This window comes from Aquarana catesbeiana, linkage group LG01 (genome assembly GCF_042186555.1).
Source record: "Aquarana catesbeiana isolate 2022-GZ linkage group LG01, ASM4218655v1, whole genome shotgun sequence".
In the NCBI taxonomy this organism is placed as follows: Eukaryota; Metazoa; Chordata; class Amphibia; order Anura; family Ranidae; genus Aquarana; species Aquarana catesbeiana.
This window is the reverse complement of record NC_133324.1, coordinates 286,896,802-286,904,185: the sequence shown is the minus strand read 5'-3', so window position 1 is coordinate 286,904,185 and position 7,384 is coordinate 286,896,802.

Genomic DNA, 7,384 nt, shown 5'->3' with positions numbered 1-7,384 from the left:
TCACCCCCTCCCCACTCCTCTCCTGTACATACTGTCCCCATCATACCCTCCACAACCTTCTCCTGTACATACTGCCCCCATCATACCCTCCACAACCTTCTCCTGTACATACTGCCACCATCACACCCTCCACACTCCTCTCCTGTACACAATACCCCCATCATACCCTCCACACTCCTCTCCTCTACATACTGCCCTCATCACACCCTCCACACTCCTCTCCTGTACATACTGCCCCCATCATACCCTCCACACTCCTCTCCTGTACATACTGCCCTCATCACACCCTCCACACTCCTCTCCTGTACACGCAGCCCCCATCATACCCTCCGCACTCCTCTCCTGTACATTCTGCCCTCATCCCACCCTCCACACTCCTCTCCTGTACATACTGCCCCCATTATACCCTCTGCACTCCTCTCCTGTACATACTGCCCTCATCACACCCTCCACACTCCTCTCCTGCACATACTGCCCCCATCATACCCTCCACAACGCTCTCCTTCACATACTGCCCCCATCATACCCTCCACACTCCTCTCCTGTACATACTGCCCCCATCATACCCTCCACACTCTTCTCCTGTACATACTGCCCCCATCATACCCTTCACAACCCTCTCCTGTACATACTGCCCCCATCATACGCTCCACACTCCTCTCCTATACATACTGCCCCCATCATACCCTCCACAACCTTCTCCTGTACATACTGCCCCCATCACACCCTCCACACTCCTCTCCTGTACATACTGCCCCCATCATTCCCTCCACAACCCACTCCTGTACATACTGTCCCATCATACCCTCCACACTCCTCTCCTGTACATACTGCCCCCATCATACCCTCCACAACCTTCTCCTGTACATACCGCCCCCATTACACCCTCCACACTGCTCTCCTGTATATATTGCCCCCATCATACCCTCCACACTCCTCTCCTGTACATTCTGTCCCCATCACACCCTCCACACTCCTCTCCTGTACATACTGCCCCCATCATACCCTTCACAACCCACTCCTGTACATACTGTCCCCATCATACCCTCCACACTCCTCTCCTGTAACTACTGCCCCCATCATACCCTCTGCACTCCTCTCCTGTACACACTGCCCCCATCATACCCTCCACACGCCTCTCCTGTACATACTGCTCTCATCATACCCTCCACAACCCTCTCCTGTACATACCGCCCCCATCATACCCTCTGCACTCCTCTCCTGTAAATTCTGCCCTCATGACACCCTCCACACTCCTCTCCTGTACATACTGCCCCCATCATACCCTCCACAACCCTCTCCTGTACATACTGCCCCCATCACACCCTCCGCACTCCTCTCCTGTACATACTGCCCCCATCATACCCACCGCACTCTTCTCCTGTACAAACTGCCCCCATCATACCCTCCGCACTCCTCTCCTGTCCATACTTTCCCCATCATACCTTCCACACACCTGTTCTGTACATACTGTCTCCATTATACCCTCCACACTCCTCTCCTGTACATACTGCCCCCATCATACCTTCCACACTTCTCTCCTGTACATACTGCTCCATCATATACTCTGCAGTCCTCTCCTGTACATACTGCCCCATCATACCCTCCACACACCTCTCCTGTACATACTGCCCCCATCATACCCTCCACATGCCTCTCCTGTACATACTGCCCTCATCATACCCTCCACAACCCTCTCCTGTACATACTGCCCCAGTCATACCCTCCACTCTCCTCTCCTATACATACTGCCTCCATCATACCCTCCACACACCTCTCCTGTACATACTGCCCCCATCATACCCTCCACACTTCTCTCCTGTACATACTGCCCCCATCATACCCTCTACACTCCTCTCCTGTACATATTGCCCCCATTATACCTTCCACACTTCTCTCCTGTACCATTCTGCCCCCATCATACGCTCCACACTCCTCTCCTGTACATACTGCTCCATCATATACTCCGAAGTTCTCTCTTGTACATACTGCCCCCATCTTACCCTCTACACTCCTCTCCTGCAGATTTAGATATACAGTAAAGGGAAACTGCAGAATCAGATGTAAAGGGGGAACAAACCCTGTGCATTCAGATGTAAAGAGGAACTCTGTGCGGATTCAGATCTAAATGGGAACTCTGTTGAATCTGATGTAAAGGGGAACTCTTGTGATTAACTCCATATGATTAGAAATGTTAATTAATCACAAAATTATATGTACAGTTTATACTACATAAAAAATTGCTGTGCATTGCTTTGTACAGAGGTAATGAATTTAATGTACTACAAAAAAAATATTGGTGTGCGCTGCTAAAATGTTTGGCTTGATGAAGTTGGCAACCCTAACCATACATGATATAGGTGCTCTTAAGATGCAGTTACAGAGCTTTACCATTTAAATAATGGAGGAGGATGATAAGCATCAATGCCTCATGAAAGTGACTTAACTTTTAAGTGCTGCTTAACTTTTCTCACAACACAACGCTACTGCTCCTGTGTGAACTGCGTGGTGCCATTGTAATATTCATGGCAGACATTGAAGAGCGGTTATGAGGCCGAATAAATGTTGCGTAAACATTGGGTACTGACGCACGTGTGAACAAGCCCTTAGCAATTTCCATATGAAGATAAAGTGGTTATATCTCTCCATACTGACTACCCATTTATATCTGTGGAAACCTAAATTTGATTATTGGAAACATGCCAATAGGAACTTATGGGAGAGAGGAGGGGGTAGGCCAGCTTTAACACTACCACAAAGTGCCGAAGCTTTGCCCAACCAGAACAGCCCAATATTTGGGCAGACCAAGGGGACTGAAAATTGCTCCAGGTATATGTAGGCACTCCTAGGTGGTTGCACTTTTTGTAAAGGAATGGCAGCAAATATATTTAATGTTTCAGAAAACGTATTATTAGATAAAAATGTGGGCTGCCACTGCTGACCTCTCTTGAAAATGCTAGTCACCTGGCTTTCATGCTGCTCTGGCTTCAATACTTTCCATGTCACTGAAGCAGAACATATACAGAGATAAAAAAAATGCTCACTGCGGGTCAACTTTACTTTAGACCACCTATGAAAGAAGAAGTAATATACTTACTTTTCCTTTTGAATAAAAAGGAATACACTTGCCTTTCTGGTAGCATGTGTATTGGAGAGTTGCATCTCCGCTCCCCAGCCTCTACATGCATTTTACAGTCACGCGAGTCTAATACTTGTGATCCCCCCACCACTACTGTGGTTCTTCCCGCTAGTTTGCACATCTTGTAGTGACGTATGAGCCAATGGGATGAACCACTGTAGCCAGTGGGAGTATACTACATGCAATGGTTGGGAAGCGAAGAAGCATCTGCTTTTCAATACATTGGTCACCAAAATGTTAAAGAGTAACTCCACTTTTGTTGAGGAAAAAACACTCCCCTCTGAGTGACCTATGTACATTTTAAGGATTTTATCAAACTGTGTTGCAGATTCATACCTTTTGTTATTGTGAAGAAATCACTGTTTGTGTCCATGTGAAAAATGAATCTAATGGGAGTGGTTTCATAATTATCCATCAACTGTTGCATCTACTGAGCTCTAATGAGGAAAATTGAAGGGTCTGCAGCCCTTTAGAAATGCTTTCCTATTGGGAGTATCTCACTAAAAATTACATTTTTGTTGCAGCGGATGCCTGAAATCTGATTTGTATCTTAGTGCTGACTTCTGGGAAAATCGGTGCACCAATTAGACAAGCAGGAAATTATGTTTCTGGGGGGCTTCTGTACACATTCTGTGTACAGAACACCTCCAGGTAACCATATTACATTGCATTTTACAGAGGATTAAAGAGCTGCAGATTTAAAAGGAAAGGTAATTTTGAATAACATTCAATTACAATATGACTTGTGTCGCAATTGTATATGCTTCACCCCTCGAAAGTGGAGTTATCCTTTAAGCATATTACTTTTTTATGTGTGGCCTATTGAGCAAAAAGTCACTCTGTGGTGGCAGGGTCAATTTAATGAAGGGTGGAACATCCCCAGCTTTGGTCGTTTAAATGAAAATGTTAACTTATAATTAAGACTAATTTTTTAGACTGTGAAGTAATGAATGTAACATGTTCATAACAGGTCTTTATCACGTACAATAAAACAGATACAAATCTCTTAGTTTTCAGCAAAAAAGAAGAAATATTAACACTGGTCTACATTTAAATGTTAAAATTAAAGCTATATTAGCAGTGTTGTTGGCATAGCTAAATAAGGAGTAATAGAAACAGTTCTGAATACTTGGGGTCCTTCCACTGCTGGCCACATGACAAAATCATAGGCAGAATGCGAAGATAAACCAACTTAAATCGAATCCGACACTTCAGAAGGGATCACATAACTAAATATGTCTTAATTTTTTTTTTTTTTGCTTTTGGCTGTGTAACCAACACTGGAGAGAGCCTGGAGCAGCATTTCCCCAGGAGAGGTTAGAATTCCAATCTTTCTTTGTTTATCTGTCTGGGGAAAATGACTTTACGTTAACATAACTTAATTTCAAAGTGGTCATACATTGTTTAATTGTTTTGTCCATAGATGTGTGTATGGTCAGTTGTTTAAGTGGGAGCAGTTGGCTCCTATGTTAAAGGTAATAGTAATCAATGTACAGTAAGTAGCCATGAAAATTAGAATTTTTCCTTGCTTCTATTTGATATACAAGCAGATATGGACTTTGTGATAGAGTGGTTTATGCGTTTTATATAGACCAATGAATAGCAGACTGTAATGCATCTATACCTAAAAATGTAAATGAATGTACAATGTGTGAACTCCTGGCATGATTACATATAATGGGCTATGACCTGGAGTATGGCCATGCCTTTTGGCTTGCAGACATAGCAGCTTCTACAGGTTGGGCTATGGTTTGGCCAAGTGGTTCCAACAATTGCTGGAGGTACCCCAACACATATCATAATTCCAGGTTCTCTGCTGAGAACCTGGAATTATGTTTTCAGCAGTGCTGCTGTGTAGTGGTGATTTAAGCTGATCTATTACTAAAAAAAGAGTGCTTGGACATGCAGCTTTTAACTAATTTAATAAGGTAATAGGTTCTTTGAATTACATTGTCTGCAAGCACAGACAATTTGAACAATTATCTGAAGGTCCAGAGCAGTGTGCAAAGCTAGACTCTGTGCAGTAGTGTTAAAAAAAGGTGCCACAATGGCTGTTTTTCCACTGCTAAATACCCAGCATGACAAAAAATTAAGTTATTGTTTCAATTATCTCTACAACAAAATGCTTGGCAGATTTGCTTGAAGCCTAGCATCAGATGATACCCAAAGTATGTATACCTTGTTTAGAACATATGGTGGCCCCTCCAAAATTGGAATCTAGACTAAGGCTGGGTTCACACCTAATGCCGATGCGGCTCCCAGCAGGGGTTCGGTGCGTCCTGGTTCAACGTTTCAGGTCTGATTTCTGCCCGAATTTTGGGCTGAATTCGGACCTGAAACAGACCAAATAATGCACAAGGCTCCTGTGCAAATTTGCATCAAAGCGGCATCGGAGATATGTGAACCAGCTCCATAGAGAGCTGGTCTCAATCTCCTGCTATTCTGAAATGGATGCGGGGATCCCGCACTCAATTCACAATAGTGTGAACCCGGCCTTAAGGAAACCTACACCAAGACAATATTGGGCCTCTGCTTCTGAAAATTCTGGTTGCCTGGCTAATACCAGGAAAATGTCCTAAGTCACTGACCATGGACAATTATCAGAAGTTCTGTCTTCACTTGCTGCATGTTTGTTCCAGAAAATGATTGAAGCCAGAGACAGACAGGTAGCTATATTTCTCTCATCACAGATTAATGAACGTATTTCGAACTTTATTATCCCAACTAGAAAACATATAAATAACAGAGAGAAGGATAAACTGTATTGTTTTATGCTAGTCATGGAAAGGCAGAACATCTGCATACTGTCTATCTGTCATCTTATTGAGAGAACCAACATTTGTTCAATCTGCAAGTGATTACCTTGATCCAATGTGTACACATATTATTTCGTTCCTACTGTGCTCGCAAATAGATTTCTAATTTCATATTAGAAAAATCACAACATTAAGGGGATACATGAAATAGAAAAAGGGGAAGGGGAAAAAGGGATTAACAAATTCAAAATAACACAAAATGACAGCACAAGCATCGTAAATGACAACAGAACAAGTCAATATAATGGCAGGAAAGTAAAATCAGATAAAAAGGAAGAGTAAGAGCACAGAAAAGAAGAAAGAAAAAGGAATAGAGAAAAGAGGTAGAGGTAGGAAGGTAGATGCAGCATCAGTTATTACAATACCATAGAGCACGTAAAGGCTATAGCATCACGATAAAGGGCAGTCCAAACGGAAGCACCTGTAATAAATGTGAGTCCATAATGGGATGGAGAGGCCCAGGGAAGCATTGTAACATGGCAAGACCCCTATAGGTTTTAATTGTGGTCCTATTGGGCAAATCTTCCTTCCCTTCAAAACAACAGGAAGTTGTCACAAAGACAGGTGTCTCTACTGGAAGATTTCCCCCTAATTTCCTGCTCCATTGACAGCCATAAGATTTTGGATTTTTCATCATTTTCTGTCTTGATGACGCTCGTCACCAGGATAGGGAGGGTTCCAGCAGGGACACAGGCAGCATTAGAAACCTGAGTTTCTTACTCTTCACTACCCTATCCATAACTAAAGAAATAATATGCTAGAAGAGATACACTTTAAAGCGGTAGTAAAATCCCCTTGGACACTTGTACCTGCAGGTAAGCTTATAATAAAGCTTACCTGCAGGTACAAGGAAAGTCTAATTGTAGACTGTTTAGGAGATATTCAGTGTCTTTGCAGCCAGTGACGTCACTGGAGCATGCGCTCTGTGCCGTTCTTTCAGAGCTCTGTGCCGTTGCCTAGACTTGCAGGAGTGACATCATGGCGGCTTGGCCATTCAAGCGGCCAGAGCCCGCGAACCCGAAAGAAAGACCAGGTGAAGGTGGAAGCCCTATCAGCAGTGACAGTCCCCCGCTGAAGGGCTTTGTTTCAAGGTAAGTCTTTCACAAAGTGCTAGTATGCGCTGCATACTAGCACATTATGACATACCTTGCACAGAGAAGATTATTTTATTCTTTTAGTAAAGTTTACTACCGCTTTAAAGTGAAGCTGCGAGGATAGCAATATGGGAGCAGCCACTGAGGGTTTGATGCAGACTTCAGAGTATCCATCATGTTTTCACTAGCTAGTGACTCACTGTCCCCAAAAAAGCATGACTCACCAGGAAATGTAGCCTAAACAAGGATGACAGCGCCAAAGCTTTAAAAGCAATTCAGCCATGGCAGCTTCCATAATTTTTTATGATCACAGGATTGATAGAGGTGTAGAGAAA